This window comes from Dendrobates tinctorius, unplaced genomic scaffold (genome assembly GCF_039654945.1).
Source record: "Dendrobates tinctorius isolate UK_male_01 unplaced genomic scaffold, ASM3965494v1 ptg000034l, whole genome shotgun sequence".
Taxonomy (NCBI): Eukaryota; Metazoa; Chordata; class Amphibia; order Anura; family Dendrobatidae; genus Dendrobates; species Dendrobates tinctorius.
Window position 1 is genome coordinate 16264215 of NW_027361702.1, and position 19550 is coordinate 16283764.

At 48.9% G+C, this 19550-nt stretch overlaps 1 protein-coding gene across 2 annotated transcripts in view; it reads left to right on the forward strand.

Annotated features, from left to right (window-relative positions):
- The window catches only part of ASTN2 (astrotactin 2), a 1339273-nt gene that overhangs the window by 107870 nt on the left and 1211853 nt on the right, over positions 1–19550 (forward strand). The window lies entirely within an intron of this gene.

A 19550-nucleotide genomic window follows, 5' to 3' on the forward strand; every position in this document is an offset into this window, starting at 1 on the left:
ATGTATGTAGCATGCATGTAGTATGTATGTAGTATATATGTGGTATGTATGTAGTATGTATGTAGTATGTATGTAGTATGTATGTAGCATGCAGTATGTATGTAGTATGTATGTAGTATGTATGTAGTATGTATGTAGCATGTAGTATGTATGTAGCATGCATGTAGTATATATGTAGTATGTATGTAGCATGTAGTATGTATGTAGCATGCATGTAGTATGTATGTAGTATGTATGTAGTATGTATGTAGCATGTAGTATGTATGTAGCATGCATGTAGTATATGTAGTATGTATGTAGCATGTAGTATGTATGTAGCATGCATGTAGTATGTATGTAGTATGCATGTAGTATGTATGTAGTATGTATGTAGTATTTTTTTTTTTTTTTTTTTTAACATTTAACACATTAGCCGGATGATGGGACTACTACTGTCCCATCATTGGCTAATGTGTCAATCACTGTCATGGTAGCAGGCATCGCCAGATGGGACTTATAGTCCCATCGGACGATGCTTGCACAGACCCCCGGACATCAGCACAGCCCCCCGGCAGGCCGGTACAGACCCCCACAGGGTGCACAGACCACCGGCAGGCCGGCACAGCCCCCCGGCAGGCCAGTACAGACCCCGGGAAGTCCACACAGCCCCCCGGCAGGCCGGCACAGCCCCCCGGCAGGCCGGCAGAGACCCCCGGAAGGCCCGAAATGACGGCGCATCATGATGCGCACACACCGCGCATCATGATGACGTCATTTCGGCTGTCAATCAACTTTGAACTTCTGATTCCGATGCCGACTTCCGATATTGAAAAAATATCGGAAGTCGGTATCGGAATTCCGATACAGCAAGTATCGGCCGATACCCGATACTTGCGGTATCGGAATGCTCAACACTAGTCAGGACAATAAAAAGTTGGGTGGCACAAAAGAAGGTTATTCAAATGTGGGGGCTACTGATGTTGCTTGTGATACACAATTCATTTTCTCCTTCCCCCAAGGAAACAGAAGAACAATAAGCATTTCTGTTATTACTCCCTTTTTATTTTATAACTGGTTTGCATATATATTTGTCATTTTATTTTTACCTTTTTATATATTTTATTGTAAGCACTGTATTTTTTAAATTAAAGCTTAAGATTTTTAATAAGGTTGATCCTTTAATGCTCTGAAGAATCCATTTCAGAGAGCATGTGACCTTTTGATTGTCAGACAGTAGCATATTTCCGGGACTCATCACCCCCTGTGTTTGATGAGTGGTGGCAACATGTTATGTAACCGGGGTGTGTGATGTGTGTTAGGGTGTGAATTATACTCACTTTATAGCCTAGAACAGAGTTTGCAATTGTGTTGGATTGAATGAGAGGATATAAATTAACCCTTGCAGGCGCATAGAACATTGTCATTCAGTTCATTGGTTACACAGTACTGTAACACTGATTTTTTTTATTTATGTAACAGGAACAATTACCTTTAGAAATGATAAACAACTGACACAACTAAACAGCTTTGAGTTGTAGTCTTGCAACACTGATTCCGTGCAATGTAAGAGGTTATATAACACATACATCATAAAGGGCGGTTTGCCTGGCTCACTATATTCATAAAGGTCAGCATCCACATTGCTATTCAACAAAAGAAAATCTAGGGCATAATAGCAAATGATAACTAGCATGAGCAGATATTTAACTGACCTTAAATATTTGAAAAATGCATCCTTTGTAAAGGAGTTGAGGCCACAGCCGTGTTCCATTTGTTCTTGTCAAATTTCTGATGTATTTAGACATGAAAACAACAAAGAAGATCATCTTTTAATTCAGTAGATTAAAATACAAGGACATAGTTAAAAAAAGAACTGGTCCTTAGAATTTATTAAAATTAGGTGTGGAGACACGGGGGGGGGGGCAGTGGGTGCTCTAGTCTGTTAGCCAAAACCGCGTGGACCAGGGATCATCCCACTGAATGCTCGCTATCCTTTTACCGCAACACTACCCAGAAAACACAGGGTGAGGGTAAATCAGTGTGGAAAAACTTTATTGAACCACGAAACAGGTAAATAATACATAGAAGAGTCCCAGCAAAATACCCCAAGATGATGCAAATTACACAGTCTCATCCTTTCGCTGACTCACCGGGATAAGAGCAGCTGTTACTTCAGAGCTTCCAGGACCGACTACCCCACAAGTGGCATGCACAGAGAGGAGGATTCGACAAGCTTAGGAAGATGACAGTCTATTCAGGTACAAGGCCAGTTCACCATAGGGTAACAACCTGTCTTCTCCGAACATCTCCATGGAGCTAGGGACTGGCGGGTCACAATCCTGGCTTTCTCCAAATGTATCCAAGGATTTGCGATGGTCAGTAGAGCAGATCTGTATTCTTTCAGCCGGGGCCAAGGTCCACTAAGCTGGCATCCTGTAGAATGAGAAATTTGTGTCTCGTGATGGAGCCATGATGTCTTGGCTGCTGTCCTGTAAAGAGTCTCTGGATGTTTGGATATTTGCATTTCTTGGCTGAATCTCTAGCTCTCTGTATATCTGGAGGTATCTCCCTTTTTATAGTTAACAAATGTCCTTCAAACAAGCATTCTCAGGTAATGGGGAAGAAAGGGGATCTATTTGCATAGTTCTTCCTCCTCTGTTTTGAATGCCAACAAATTTGCTGTCCTGGACAATGTGTGATCAACATATCAGCAAACATCATTGTTTAGTGACCATGCATTACTGTTTTGCAAAGATGCAAATAAAGTCCGTGGAGCCTCATTTAAGAGTCTCAAACACGGGACTAGCCAGATCTTCCTCCAGGGAAGGACCCAGCCAAGGAGTGGCTCCTTTCAGAAACCACCATTACCACCATATTAAGTGGCCCTTTAAGTCAATATCCAGCTCTTTACGAGTTTACAGATATGACAAGGGAAATACCAAGGCCAGGTATCCATCCACAAACAGCTGTTTCGGGTGTTGCTCCTCATCAGTGTGGAGTAGGATTCTGGCTAGGTGGGAGCAATGCCTAGTAGACCACCATCACAAAACAATCACTGACCTCAGGGAGACCAGTCAAAGAAAACAATGCGGCAGCCGGCAAAGGCGCTCAATCAGAGAAATCCTAGGTGCATTGCTCCCTGGGAAATACAAATATGCAAATAAAGTCGGTGGAGCCTCATTTAAGAGTCTCAAACACGGGACTAGCCAGATCTTCCTCCAGGGAAGGACCCAGCCAAGGAGTGGCTCCTTTAGGACACCACCATTACCACCATATTAAGTGGTCCTTTAAGTCAATATCCAGTTCTTTACGAGTTTACAGATATGACAAGGGAAATACCAAGGCCAGGTATCCATCCACAGACAGCTGTTTTGGGGTGTTGCCCCTCATCAGTGTGGAGTAGGATTCTGGCTAGGTGGGTGCAATGCCTAGTAGACCAACATCACAAAACAATCACTGACCTCAGGGAAACCAGTCAAAGACTCTTAAATGAGGCTCCACAGGCTTTATTTGCATATTCGTATTTCCCAGGGAGCAATGCACCAAGGATTTCACTGATTAGGCACCTTTGCCAGCTGCCACAGTGTTTTCTTTGACTGGTCTCCCTGAGGTCAGTGATTGTTTTGTGATGTTTTGCAAAGATAGCAGACAATAAACTGTGGGAGCTGATATTAGAGGTAAATTTTTGCCCTACAAGTAGAGTCAATACTTCAGGCTCTTAACCAACTGAATTACAAACACATAAATTCAATAGTCAACATATAGACAACAGTCTATTCTCCCTGGCTTGCTGAAAATAGACTTCTGGTTAATTAAGATACAGTGCTGTGCCCTTACATTAGGTTGATACAATTACATGAAAAATGACACTTTGTCATTATTAATTTAACAAAAACTAGACCATAATGCAGAAATAGTGCGTAGAAAATTAATTACCCCCTTACTGCTTCTATTGGAGTAAGTCATAGCCATGAGTGGCCAATCAAATGCCCTTGACTAATTGTTCATTAGCAAGTGTGACCTAATCTATGAAAGCCGAAGTTTTGGAAGTTTTCTAGCCTGGAGCCTTTTGGTGTGTTTCTACAATGCTAAGGAAGAAATACATCAGCAAAGATGTGTCACGCCACTGCCTGTCACGCCGCCGCCGGACGTGCCTCCACCCCCCGTGCCCCGACATACTCACCGGTCCTCGGCGTCCCGGTGAGCTCTCGTCCTTCCTCCGACTCCACCGCCAGCGTCTGCATCCTGTCGGCCGTGCGCGCACTAGGTCTTGCCGCGCACGCGCACACAGCTTCCTGTGAGGCCGGCTGCTCCTCCCGGTCTACTCTATGCCCTGGAGGACTCTGACCCAGAAGTCCCATGGCACACTCGCTTATCTGGCTGCCTCTTCCTCCTGACGGTGCCCGATCGTCATAAGTGTCTCACCCGTGATTCTGGCCCCTCGTCTTCCTGCGCTCCCTGCCTGCTCCGTTGCAAACCTGCCTGTGTTTCCTATCCGTGTTCCTGGATTCCTGTCCTGCCAGTCGTGTCTCCCTGCCACTCCTGCCGCCTGTGTCCCCAGTCACCTGTCGTGTCTCCTGTGTCCGCCCTGGGTACCAGCTACCTTGGCAATAATTCCCCTTGGGCCTGCCCCTAACGCTCTCTGTATAGGGGGTGGTCCACCTGGTCCGCTTGCCCAGGGAAGATTCTTTGCCGCGGTCCAGTGGGTTCACCCTGGGGGATCCTCACAAGATGTTAGAGAAGCAATTGTTCCTGTCCATCAATCTGGGAATGGTTAAGGTTAAGGCAATTAAAAAAAAAATGAAATCTCATTCTACAGTGAGAAAGATTATGTACAAATATTCAAGACAGTTGACAATATTCCAAAGGGTGGGCATTGTAGCAAATTCACCCCAAGTTCAGCTTGTGCAATGCTCTGAGAATTTGTAAAATAATCAAGAACTACAGTGCAGACTCTAAAGGCTTCAGCAGGTTAAATGCTCAAGTTCATGACGGTACAATTATTAAAGAGTCTGAACAAGTATGACTTACTTGGGAGAATTGCTAGAAAGATCATGGCAGCATGGCCAAAGCTTGTAAAGTTTATCTGAAGATAGCAGAAAACTTCTAGAACAATGTCCTTTGAAGAGAAAACACAAAATGGAGAAGTTTGGTGAAAACTAAACACTGCATTTAATCACAAACGCCTTATACCAACTGTAAAGCACTGTGGTTGAGGAGGGATGATTTGTGCTTGTTTTTTAGCCACAGGACCTGAGAACCTTGCAGTCATTGAATTGACCATGAACTCCTTGAGCCTCAAGTCTAGACAACCCCTTTAAGCAACATTGTAAAGAAAAGTGGGCCCAAACTCCTCCAGAACGATGATAGAGACTGATAAAGTGATGCAGATAAATTCAAGTTATTGCTGTTAGGTGATGCTCCAAGCTACTGATTAGCAGAGTGTTATTCACTTTTCACACACTGATAATGCATTCTGGTTTTCTTTTTATTAAATAGAAAATGAAAAGGTGAAGTTTGTCACATGTTCTTCCCATCTGAGGTTGAATTTGTGGGAGAGAGGGTCCCCGTCGAGTGTCCGGGTCGGAACTAAGGGGACCGTCACTTGGGTTCCGGGGAAACTGTTTCTAAGGGACAGAGTTCGGGGACAGACCGTTGTGACAGACAGATGGGCTGGGGGAGGGACCAGTATAAAGGAGGCGGGGAATTCCCAGGACGATGAGTCAGCAGAACGAGAAAGAAGGAGCAGGAGATCGTGGGAGCGACTGAGAGCCAGAGCGACTCACCAGAGCCAGGAAGGAGGCCAGAGACAGTAGAGACACTTCCCCTGGACGGCGTCGAGACGACCATCCGAGAACTGCTGCCCCGTGTCGACCAGTGGCTGCCGCTGTCTTCTTCCAGCCCGCAGCTGCGGCCTGCCCGCGGTCTTTCACGGCCGTTGCCGCCTTGCTCCTGCCCGTGGCTGCGGCCTGCCCACAGCCACCAGTGGCCGCCACCACCTTCTACCAGCCCGCGGCCACAAGCGGCCGCCGCCGCTTTCTTCCAGCCCGCGGCTGCAGCCTGCCCGCGGACACCAGTTGCCGCTGCCGCCTCACTCCAACCCGCGGCTGCGGTCTGTCTCCCGCTGCCCGCAGCCGCTCTGCCCTCACCCGTGGTCGTGGCAAGCCCAGTGCCGTCGGCGGCCACCACTGTCCTGCTCTGGTCCGCAGCAGGGGCCGAGCCTCTGCTTGCCGCGGATTCCCCGTCGCAGCTGTTAGCTGCGCAGGTGGCCTATCCTTCGCCACCCCACATCGCTGCCACTTGCCCCAGCCCGGGGCCTGCGGCCCATCCGTCCAAGGACTCTGCCGGGGCCTGTGAGGTTCCAGTGTCATCAGAGCGCCGGAGTGCGCAAAGACTCTAATGCATCAGCAACTGGGCCCAGCGACTACTACGCCGAAAGACCACCATCCCGAACGGCGTTACCCCTTTTTGTTGATCAGGCCGTGACTGAGGAAAGTTCCCTCTAGTCATATAAGCGTTATTATAGAAAGCACCAAATTGTCTTGCGACTCGTCACTGCATCCTGCGTACCTGCAAGCACCACATTTGGTGTAGTCGGCAGGATGCAGTCTCTGAGCGCGGACAACGAGGGCCCATGGCCCAGCATTTCTTTGAGGGCTATGCCAAGCAATCTACCCAGGTTCTCCAGCAGCAATACTATGCTGACCTAGAGGCAGAAGTGGCCCTGATGGCGTTGGACGGGGAAGCCCGGGATACTGTAATGTTGAGGCCCCGGGGGCAGCGAAACACCTTCGTCAGGGTTTACAGATCTTAGAAGAGACCTATGGGGACCCGACCGATGTGGGGGAACTGAGAACCCAGATGTTTGGACGCATGCAGAAAGATGGGGAAACAGTGACCCAGTATATGAATGTTTTGCAGGAACTGTTTTTAGACAATGAAAGGAAGGATGGAGTCGGCGTGGGGACCGTGGACGTAACATTACGTGACCTGTTAGTGACCGGGTTACGAGACACCCTGACAAGACAGGCTTTGCGAGAGCGGGTGCGAGTGGACCCACATCTGACCTTTTCAGAGATGGGGAAGGAGGCACGGGTTCGGGAACAGGAGCAAGAGGTGACGGTCCCCGTGGGGATGGCTCAGAGTATCGAAGCATCCTTAAGCACCCTGAGCGAACCCCACCGGGTACAAGAGGTGAAGCAAGAGATACAGAGTATTAAAGGTGAACTGGCCGAAGCCTAGAAAGCGGCCACAAGGAGCTGGCCAGGGCCAGGTAAAGGAGGCATGAACCATCGTGGCCCCCACCCAAGTCGGTCCCCACGACCATTCACCTGTTACGATTGTGGAGAATAGGGATGCTCCACCCGAAAGTGCCCATGTTCCAGGGGAAACTGGAAGAGCAGATGATCCAGAGCCGTGGAGACGCCGCCCAGAGCTGGAGCCTATCACACGAGGTGGAGGAAGTCACGAAGACCTGGTCACGCGGTGCCCAGTGATATGGGCAGAGATCGAAGGCCATGCCGTGCGATGCCTAGTGGATATGGGATCGCAGGTTACGACCATGCCAGAGACTTATTTTCGGCAGCATTTTCCCGAAGCAGTGAGACCTTAGTGGGGGACAGTGATAAAGTTGGTAGCCGCCAACCAGCTACCAGTTCCTGTCATTGGAGTAGCCTGGATGCAGATTTCGATAAGCGGCAAATCACTCGGCCACCAGGGAGTGGTCCTGACCCAGGGAGACACAAACAGCAAACATCCAGTTATTCTGGGTATGAGCATACTAAGAGAGTTCGGCAACCTCCTCCTCAACGAACCCACACAAGGTACTCTGAGCCACTGGGGTTCTCACACGGCCCAAGGGCAGGTCTTCCAGCGGTTGGTGCGGGAGGCGCAAGTGCTCCAGGAGTGCCAGAGGGGTGAGGTGCTGGGCAAGGTCATCGTGCAGGCAGCCCCCCGCTCGTGCTTCCTCCAGGGAAGACGGTGGTAGCTCTACTGATCCGTGCCCCGATGCCACTGGAGGGCGTGGAGGTGCAGGTGGAACCATGTTACTCGGAGCGCCCGCTCCCTGGCCATGAAGCGGTAGGGGACCGTCCTGGTGCGTTGTGTCAACCTGGAAGACCAAGATGTCGCCCTGAAGCCCCGGGCCGAAATGGCCAAACTAGTGAGGCCTTTGGAGGAGATGCTGCCGGACCCCGCGGTCCAGTTGAAGGTGCAGCCCGAAGATCCTTGGGCAGTAACGGTGCGAACCCAACAGACTGCCGTATCCTCGACCCAGGAGAAAGGTCGAGTCATCCTGGAGAGAATGCGAGCTGAACTTTCCGGCCTAGCGCCAGCCCAGCTTCTCCAGGTAGAGACACTTCTTGGACAATTTTACAGTGTCTTCGCCTGTCACGAGGATGACTTAGGATGTACCACGGCCATCACGCATGGGATCCCCATGGCAGGAGCGGGCCCCCATCCGGGAGTGATATCGGCAAATACCACCGCAGCTATACCAGGAAGTGAAAATCCTATTAGCCCAAATGCTCCGGAAGGGGGTTATACGAGAAAGCCAGAGCCCTTGGGCGGCCCCTATTGTCCTGGTTCGGAAAAAAGATGTCACTCTGCACTTTTGCGTGGATTATCGGAAGTTGAACGCCTGCACCATCAAGGATTCGTATCCATTGCCCCGCATAGAAGAGTCTCTGTCCGCCCTGGGGAACGTGACGTACTTTTCAACCCTAGACGACGGCATTCAACCTTCCCACGGGACTGTTCAAGTTCAATCGGATGCCGTTTGGGCTGGCCAATGCCCCAGGAACTTTTCAGCGGTTGATGGAGCGGTGTCTAGGAGACCTCAACTTTGAAGCCACATTGATATACCTGGAGGATATTATCATCTATTCCGCCACGTTCGAGGACCACCTGAGGCGGTTGGGGCAGGTACTCGGCCGGCTGCAGAAGTACGGGTTAAAGGTAAAGCCCCAGAAATGCCACCTGTTACGCACCCAGATTGAATACCTGGGGCATACCATCTCGGCAGAGGGCGTCCGACCATCCCTGGAAAAGGTCGCTGCCATCCAGGGGTGGCCTACCCCCGAGACGGTGAAGGACGTGCGGGCCTTCTTGGGGTTAGCCGGCTACTACCATCGGTTCGTGAAGAATATTGAAAGCTGAGCTCGAGCCCTGCAAGACCTGCTGAAGGGGGCTCCCGCCGGGGTGAATGGACGGAAAATCCATTGGCAGCAACCGCAAGAAGATGCGTTTCAAGATCTCAAAGCTGCTCTCTCGGACGCCCCGGTATTGGCATATGCGGATTTCTCACAACCGTTCATCCTGCATACCGACGGGAGTCTCCAGGGATTAGGAGCTGTGTTGTCACAGGTGCAGGATGGTCGGGAGAAAGTGATCGCCTACGGTAGCCGGTCACTGCACGACTCAGAACGCAACCCGGACAATTACAGCTCCTTTAAGCTCGAGCTCCTTGCGGTAGTGTGGGCAATGACCAAATGATTCGCAGAGTACCTGGCGGGCTCCAAAGTAGTAGTGCGGACCGATAACAACCCGTTAGCCCATTTGGAGAATGCCAAACTGGGGGCCATAGAGCAGCGGTGGGTGGCTCGGATGGCCAAATTCAATTATAAGATCATCTACAAACGGGGAGCTGAAAACGTGCATGCCGACGCGCTCTCCAGAATCCGACACACCACCCCAGGAAGAAGTCGAGACGACGAATTAGAAGCAGACGTGACGCCTCACCCCTCACCACCACTGCGCTTACAGTCAACACGCAAGAAGCGGCTCATCCGGGACTCCTAGGAGGGATGCTGGAACAGCCCCGTGACAAATGGATTCAGCAGCAACAGGAAGATACAGAAGTTGGACTCCTACGCCGATGTGTGGCCACGGGTAAATTGCCCACGGGCTCACAGAGACAGACTTTGACCCAAGATATGTTGCTGATGTTGTGCCAGTGGGAAAAACTAGTCATCAAAAAGGGACTTTTATATCGAAAAGCCTTGTCACGAACCACGTCAGGTACGATATGGCAGGTGATTGTGCCTGGAGCCCATCTCAGCCAACTCACCCGGGAAGCCCATGAGAAGGGGGCTCATTTTGGTGCTCAAAAGACTTTACAATGGTTGCAGCAGATAGCGTACCACCCACGCTTCCGCGCTGCTGTAGAAGAAGTTTGTCGAACCTGCCGCCTATGCGAGCTCGCTAAACCCCCCGCGCAACGAGCCCCAGTGCAAACTATTGTAACATCAGCCCCTCTGGAGCTTCTTACGGTGGACTATCTGACCAAAGGTCCTGCCTATCAGGGGTATGAATATTGTCTCGTTATGGTGGACCATTTCACCAAGTTCACCTTGGTCACCCCCACTCGAGACCAGACAGCGGAGTCGACCACCTATGTGATTTGTAAAAACTTTATCCAAGTGTATGGCTGCCCGCAACGAATACATTCGGACCAAGGAGCGTGCATCCTAGGAAGAGTCATGGAAGAACTACATCATCTCTACGGTATCGATAAGTCTCGGACTACACGATACCACCCTCAGGGAAACGGACGCTGCGAACGATTCAATTGGACACTAATCCAAATGCTGCTTACCCTGGAGAGCGACCGAAAGGCTCGCTGACCTGAATACGTCTCTGAGCTGGTGTGGGTATATAATAACCGGGTGCACCGGGTGACTGGTTACACCCCTACTCGTTGCTGTTTGGACGGGAAGGCAAAGGAATCACAGAAGTGGAGTTAAACCCAGAGGAACCTCTACCCTGGACCGGAGTATCCTTGTGGGTCCAAAACCACCGGCACTGGCTGCAGACCCTTCACCGAATCGTCCATACAAAGCTCCAGGATCTAGAACACCCGGAGGAGCGCTGCCCCCACCAATTGACTTCCAGGCTGGGGATTGGGTACTCGAACTAGATCAACGCCCCCAAAACAAGTTAGAACCACGGTGATAGAAGAATCCTTACCGAGTGTTGCACCGGGTAAGCCCCGACGGGCCTGTGTGTGAAATACAATCGCAAAGAGACGGTGCACCTCTCACTCATACTGTGCACCGAAATATGTTGCGCCCCTGTGCGTCCACTGATCCCATGCGACCCGAGCCATTCACTCAGGTCTCCGACCCCCCATCAACGGTCTGGGACCTGGATGATGAAGAGGACTTCCCAGCCACATCCGCGGGCTCTCCACGTAATGACATTGCAGTGGACCCAGTTAGCCTGCCAGAATCGACCAACCCACCACCATCCACCACCCCAGAAAGCTCCACCCAGGTCGAACTTAGACGCTCCGAGTGGTCAACAGCTCCAAAGACTAACTCAAGTCTACTAAAGCCCTCGCCCGAAGACTGGCGAGCATACAGGGTGGGGGAGAGTGGGAGAGAGGGTCCCCGTCGAGTGTCCGGGTCGGAACCAAGGGGACCATCACCTGGGTTCCGGAGGAAACTGTTTCCGGGGGACAGAGTTCAGGGACGGACCGTTGTGACAGACAGATGGACTGGGGGAGGGACCAGTATAAAGGAGGCGGGGAATTCCCGGGGCAATGAGTCAGCAGAATGAGACAGAAGGAGCAGGAGATCGTGGGAGCGACTGAGAGCCAGAGCGACTCACCAGAGCAAGGAAGGAGGCCAGAGACAGGAGAGACACTTCCCCTGGACAACAGTGGGACGGTGCCGAGACGACCATCCGAGAACCGCTGCCCCGCATCGACCAGCGGCCGCTGCCACCTTCCTCCAGCCTGCGGCGGCGGCCTGCCCGTGGTTATTCACGGCCGTTGCCGCCTCGCTCCTGCCCGTGGCTGCGAAGTGCCCGCGGTTATTCATGGCCGTTGCCGCCTCGTTCCTGCCCGCGGCTGTGGCCTGCCCGCAGACACCAGCGGCCGCTGCCGCCTCACTCCAACCCGCGGCTGCGGCCTGTCTCCTGCTGCCCGCAGCCACTCTGCCCTCACCCGTGGTCGCGGCAAGCCCAGTGCCATCGTCGGCCACCACTGTCCCGCTCCGGTCCGCAGCAGGGGCCGAGCCTCTGCTTGCCGTGGATTCCCCGTTGCAGCCGTTAGCTGCGCAGGTGGCCTATCCTTCGCCACCCCACATTGCTGCCGCTTGCCCCAGCCCGGGGCCTGCGGCCCATCCATCCAAGGACTCCGCCGGCGCCTGTGAGGTTCCAGCATCATCAGAGCGCATGAAGACTCCGTCAACGCCTCAGCAACTGGGCCCAGGGACTACTACGCCGAAAGACCACCATCCCGAACGGCAATGGACGTCTGGACGGCTAAATTGACTATATAATTAAGGACCCGTAGTCGGCCATACCGCGGCCCTATAGTGACCGGCTAGTGCCGAACGTAGTCGTCTTCTACCCGTTTCTGTTTGCTTATTTAGAGCCCCTGCGAGGGCAATCCATGTTACCCCTTTTTGTTGATCAGGCCGTGACTGAGGAAAGTTCCCTCTAGTCCTATAAACGTTATTATAGAAAGCACCAAATTGTCTCGCGACTCGTCACTGCATCCTGCGTACCAGCAAGCACCACACATTTTAAGACCTTCATAAAAACAGATTTTCTTTTTGTCCTGATATGTAAACCAAACAATTAAAAAGGGTGTAGTTAGTTTTTCCCATGACTGTGCACACAGTGAAATCTCTAAAAAGAACTGATTAAATTTGCGCTGTCATTAAAAGAAAAAATGTATAACAGATTTCTCGTGCACTCGCCCTGGTATTCTTCTCATTTAATTATTCAGCACTTTGTCTCAAAGTAATAGCTCTTAATCAAAACTCTTGGCGACCATGTTCATGCATATGTCAGGAGCGCTAAAATTCACATAAATCATATATTTTTATTTCTTTTGGAATTTTAGAACAGAGTGTTTTGTATTCTGAAATTTCCAAATGACCGCTTTAAAGTGTTCTGCAAGTAACAGCGATTTGCCGCAGAAGAGATGAAAAGTAAGGCCGGGGTCACACTGGCGAGGAATACGGGAGAGTGAGAGGCGCTAAAAGCATGCATTAGACACGGACCAATGATTCTCTATGGGGTCCCTCGCACCAGCCGTATATTTCTCATCCGTATTCTACGCTCCATGCCACTCTCAGCATGCTGCGATTGTCAGCGTACTACGCCCCTAATACGCCAATGCAAGTCTATGGGTGCGCAAAAAATACAGATTACACACGGACCACACGTGTGACTTGCGAGAAATACGCACCAGGTGTCTTTTAGCAAAGCCGGCAATTCAGTGCGCTATACAGTAAACTCACACTGACAGGTTTAATAAAGAAATGAAAGAATAGATATAGACACATAGAATACATATATATATATATATATATATATATATATGCATTCTATGTGTCTATATCTATTCTTTCATTTCTTTATTAAAACTGTCATAGGGCTCCATTATATGTCCATTTTGCAAGCCTGCGAGAAAATCTCGCCATACGGATGCCATACGGATTACATACGGATGCTGACATGCGCAAAATACGCGACCACACCTTGATTACGGATGACATACGGAGCACTGTTTAGGGGTCTGTCATCCGTATTACGCATGTAAAATACTGACCGTATTTTGCGCAGGTTAGTGTGACTCCAGCCTATCACTCCAAAACTCAATTTAAACCAATCACATAGTCATTTAGGGGATTTAACTCCTATAAAAATCATGCCTACTTGTTAGTTTTCCAGCTATGATAATTAAAATATCTATAATCTAACACTACAAGTCTCACTCTGTGTGAAGCCTTTATACTGTAGACTGCACAAGCGCGAAGAAGGCATCCAGCGGTTACAGGTAAGAGGAGTGTATATGGCGCCGGAGATCGCGGTACGTGTAGACACTGAATGCATACCGCGATCTCCGGCACCATACTTACATACTTACCTGACTGGGAGGAGCATTGCCACGGCGCTTCTCTTCTCGCTGGAGACCGAAGCAGTAGTGCGGCGGCGGAATCGCGCATGCGCATAGCGCTATATGGCGCCATTTTACTGAAGACACATTTGCAGTGTGTCTTCAGCAATATGTCGCCAGACAGTGCGGAATGGGCATGCGCGTACTCTGGCACCGCACTCCTCCCCCGGCCTCTGTCAGAACGGTACAGCGCTGGAGCACAGGGAAGAAAGGTGAGTATAAATGTTTTTTTTTTTGTATGTGTGCAGTTTAATAGGGGTGAGGGGGACCATAAATATCAGGATAGGGGGGTGAGGGGACCATGCATATCAGGATTGGGGGGTGAAGGGTAGCATGCATACCAGGATAGGGGGTGAGAGGACCATGCATACCAGGTTAGGAAGGTGAGAGGACCATGCATACCAGGATTGGGGGGGTGAGGGGGCCATGCATACCAGGATTGGGGGATTTGGGGTACCATGCATACCAGGATAGGGGGGTGAGGGGTACCATGCATACCAAGATTGGGGATGAGGGGACCATGCATACCAGGATTGGGGATGAGGGGACCATGCATACCAGAATTGGGACTTAAGGGGTGCCATGCATACCAGTATTGGGGGGTGAGGGGATACCATACATCCTACAATAGGGATGAGGGGGGAGCATGCATACCAGGATTGGGGGTTGAGGGGAGCATGCATACCAGGATTGGGGGTTGAGGGGAGCATGCATACCAGGATTGGGGGTTGAGGGGACCATGCATACCAGGATTGGGGGTTGAGGGGAGCATGCATACCAGGATTGGGGGTTGAGGGGACCATGCATACCAGGATAGGGGGGTGAGGGGCATCATGCATACCAAGATTGGGGATGAGCGGACCATGCATACCAGGATTGGGGATGAGGGGACCATGCATACCATAATTGGGAGGTAAGGGGTGCCATGTATACCAGGATTGGGGCTGAGGGGACCATGCATACCAGGATTGGGGGGTGAGGGGGTACTATACATACTACAATAGGGATGAGGGGGGACCATGCATACCAGGATTGGGGGTTGAGGGGACCATGCATACCAGGATTGGGGGTTGAGGGGACCATGCAAACCAGGATTGGGGGTGAGGGGACCATGCATACCAGTATTGGGGGGTGAGGGGACCATGCATACCAGGATTGGGGGTGAGGGGACCATGCATACCAGTATTGGGGGGTGAGGGGACCATGCATACCGGGATTGGGGGGTGAGGGGAGCATGCATACCAGGATTGGGGGATGAGGAGAGCATGCATACCAGGATTGGGGGGTGAGGGGAGCATGCATACCAGGATTGGGGGTGAGGGAAGCATGCATACCAGGATTTGGGGGGTGAGGGGACCATGCATACCAGGATTTGGGGGGTGAGGGGACCATGCATACCAGGATAGGGATGAGGAAGTACCATGCATTTCAGGATTGGTGGATGAGGGGACCATGAATACCAGTATATGGATGAGGGGTTAGCATGCATACCAGAATTGGGGGGTGAGGAGACCATGCATACCAGGATGAGGAATGGGGTGCAATGCATACCAGGATTTGGGGGGAGGGGTGAGAGGACCATACATACCAGAATAGGGATGAGGGGGCCATGCATACCATTATAAGGATGAGGGGGCCATGCATAGCAGGAGAGGGATGAGGGGTACCATACATGAAGTACAAAAAGAAAAAGCCAGCTCACCACATTCCAGGTGCACGGGAACTCCGTCCTGATGAGACGATGTGCAACAGAGAAAAAAAAGGCTTTGTTTTATTCCAGTAGTTAAAACATGACAAAAGACATGCTCCAAGACCGCACCATATGTGCACACAGGGACAACAAGCAACTCGTTTCGATCGCAATATCGATGTACCATACATATCAGGATAGGGATGAGGGGTACCATGCATACCAAGATAGAGATGAGGGATACCATGCATACCAGGATAGGAGGGGGCAGCACATACCAGGATGGGAGACCATATACCAATAAAAATGCTCGCCACCCGGGCGTAGAACAGGTTCAATAGCTAGTGTGTGTGTGTGTATATATATATATATATATATATATATATATATATATATATATATGCAAGTGAGACTTCTGGGTGCAGCTTTGGGACTTGACCAAGCTCCCAGTGTCCCTTCCCTCTCCCCCTTGCTTAGAGCAATTGTTAGTTGCCGGAGTTCGGTAGCGTGGACAAGCTACTGCTCCATAATCCATCCAGCGGATGTCAGCGGCGGATGCAACCGGGGTCACGTGATGCAGACTGAGCGATCAGTGATAGCGCCGCTCACAGGAACATATGGCAGTAGTATATATTTACAAAAAGTCTTATTTACAAGGTTTAATTTGAAGGTGGCACTATACAATGTAGTGGACAATCTCTTTAACCCAACTATCTAATAAAGTGGCCAAAAAAACTGCTTTAAAATATAGTTAATATAGTTTAATCTGTAAAGCCAATGTAATAATATTCTAAATCTAAGCTTATATGGCAGCGGTATCTCTGTGGAATTTTAACCATCGACCATGTCTGCAGTAAAAAAGAGGGAGAATTAAAGACATCCTAAGTGTTTCTGTTGTCATATTGTAGAGTTTTTGTGCATTGTCACAATCATGTAAAAATACTTCCTGTGCTTGAATCAAGTTTTAGATCTCCCAAATATCTACCGAATTAAGGTAACTAACAGATATTATTGTGCATTTCTCAAAACTTATGATGAAGCGATTAAAAAGTTAAAGGGAACCTGTTGGTTCTGTTATTATACCATTGGCTCTAAGATCAGTATGTAGTAATGGCACAAACTTTTCATTTCAGCCCCCAATCAATTATGGGTTAATTGGGCACAGCTTGGGAGAATGTACATTGACAATTGAATCTGTCACTAGGTGTTTGCTTCCCCATCTGAGAGCAGCATGATATAGGGGCAGAGACCCTAATTCCAGGGATGTGTCACTTACTGGGCTGCTTGCTGTAGTTTTCATTTAAAAAATGTTTTCTCTGGTGCAGATCTACCAGTTCCCTGAATGCTGAGCAATGTATAACCCCGCCCATACCACTGATTGGCTAATTTCTGTGCACACTGTGCGTAGGCAGATATCTGTGAGTCAGTGGTGAAGAAGTGGTTGGACTACCTGGCAGCAAGCCAAGTAGTCCTATAGTAATAATCTCCTTCTGTAAAATAGCCCAAGGACTTGTAATGGAATAGTTTTGTCTTTAAGTTAAATAATTTACATAAAGTAAAATTGCCCCCAAATTTGATCTGTGTAAAACTAGCAAAATCATCATAATTTGCCTCCTTCCAGTCTAGTGCCTCCATTCCACTGCTCCCCGACGGTAGACATGGTTGCTGCAGGGATGTCCTGTCTACAGGACGTTACTGCTCTTGGCAGTCATCCAGCGGTCATGCAGAAGTTGATAGTGCAAGATTAGAGAAGCCAATGATTGACTGCAATGATCGCATGCTGATGTCACCGCTACAGCCATGCCAACACACATCGGCAAGGAGGAACTGAGCAGCTATGGTGGGCCGTAAAGCCCACTGGGCTAATTTACTAAAAGATTCATCCTTTTAGACAATGCAGACTTAGACTCGGTAGTCTTAAAACCTGACAAATAGAGTTGAGCGACTTTGGTGGGATCGGGTTTCATGAAACAAAATTTGTTTCAGATGAAACTCGTCCGACTAGGGTAAAAAAAAGTCATTCATCCGCTCAATGCCAACTTTTATTTCCCAATGACTTGCATTGGGGTCGGGTTTCGGACGAAACTCCGACTTTTTTTATGGGTCGTGATGCCATAACTCATCTTGTATTAGATGAGCTTTGTTGTTCCTTATGTCAGACTCTAGCACACCCCTTCATCAAGACCATCATTTACATTGCCGGAGTTGGTGAATCGTGTGTGTTCTTTGCTATTTATCCAGCTACCTCTGCTAAATATTAAACTGTCGTACACTTTACACCGTCCGTCAGTCTGTGAATCATCTTACAAGGCTGGGTAAATTACATTACGCTGCATTTCATGTTGGCAATCTATTGACCCTTCACCTGAGCACCAGTATTGCTTCCAAAGTACATTTTCAATATGTTGTGGGAGACGAGATTGTTCCCCGTGATTGCTATGTACCGGTTTAATTCACAATCATCATTGCTCTAGCTTACTATATTTCACATTGGTCATCTTTATTACATAGTACATAGTGCTGATAAAGAACGTACAGCTACAGATAGATTGTTTCTTCATAAAACAGAAGTAAAGAACGGTACAATGGTGAAGTGTTAACCACCTGATTTACTCCTCTTCTATGTGTCTATATCGCTATCTTTTTCCAGAAATCCTTCATGGTGAGAAGCCAAATAAATGGGCAAGATTGATGGCATGGGAAACCGGAATCGTGATCTTCATGTTCTGTATTAAAAGTTGAATTGAGTTTAGGAATTTGAAGGTAGTAATCCTTGAAGTCCCAGAAGACCTTGTTGGGCTAGTCATTGTTGAGCAGGTCTTGACATGAAATACTGAAAGGGAAGTATCACTAATGATATTTACAATATTAAATCCAACCAGTGATATATACAGTTAGGTCCATATATATTTGGACAGAGACAAGATTTTTCTAATTTTGGTTCTAGACATTACCACAATGAATTTTTAAACAAAACAATTCAGATGCAGTTGAAGTTCAGACTTTCAGCTTTCATTTCAGGGTATCCACATTAAAATTGGATGAAGGGTTTAGGAGTTTCAGCTCTTTAACATGTGCCACCCTGTTTTTAAAGGGACCAAAAGTAATTGGACAGATTAAATAATTGTAAATAAAATGTTCATTTCTAGTACTTGGTTGAAAACCCTTTGTTGGCAATGACTGCCTGAAGACTTGAACTCATTGACATCACCAGATGCTGTGTTTCCTCCTTTTTGATGCTCTGCCAGGCCTTCACTGCGGTGGTTTTCAGTTGCTGTTTGTTTGTGGGCCTTTCTATCTGAAGTTTAGCCTTTAACAAGTGAAATGCATGCTCAATTGGGTTGAGATCAGGTGACTGACTTGGCCATTCAAGAATATTCCACTTCTTTGCTTTAATAAACTCCTGGATTGCTTTGGCTTTATGTTTTGGGTCATTGTCCATCTGTAGTATGAAACGACAACCAATCAGTTTGGCTGCATTTGGCTGGATCTGAGCACACAGTATGGCTCTGAATACTTCAGAATTCATTTGGCTGCTTCTTTCCTGTGTCACATCATCAATAAACACTAGTGACCCAGTGCCACTGGCAGCCATGCATGCCCAAGCCATCACACTGCCTCCGCCGTGTTTTACAGATGATGTGGTATGCTTTGGATCATGAGCTGTACCATGCCTTCACCATACTTTTCGCTTTCCATCATTCTGGTAGAGTTTGATCTTGGTTTCATCTGTCTAAAGAATGTTCTTCCAGAACTGTGCTGGCTTTTTTAGATGTTTTTTAGCAAAGTCCAGTCTAGCCTTTTGATTCTTGATGCTTATGAGTGGCTTGCACCGTGCAGTGAACCCTCTGTATTTACTTTCATGCAGTCTTCTCTTTATGGTAGATTTGGATATTGATACGCCTACCTCCTGGAGAGTGTTGTTCACTTGGTTGGCTGTTGTGAAGGGGTTTCTCTTCACCATGGAGACTA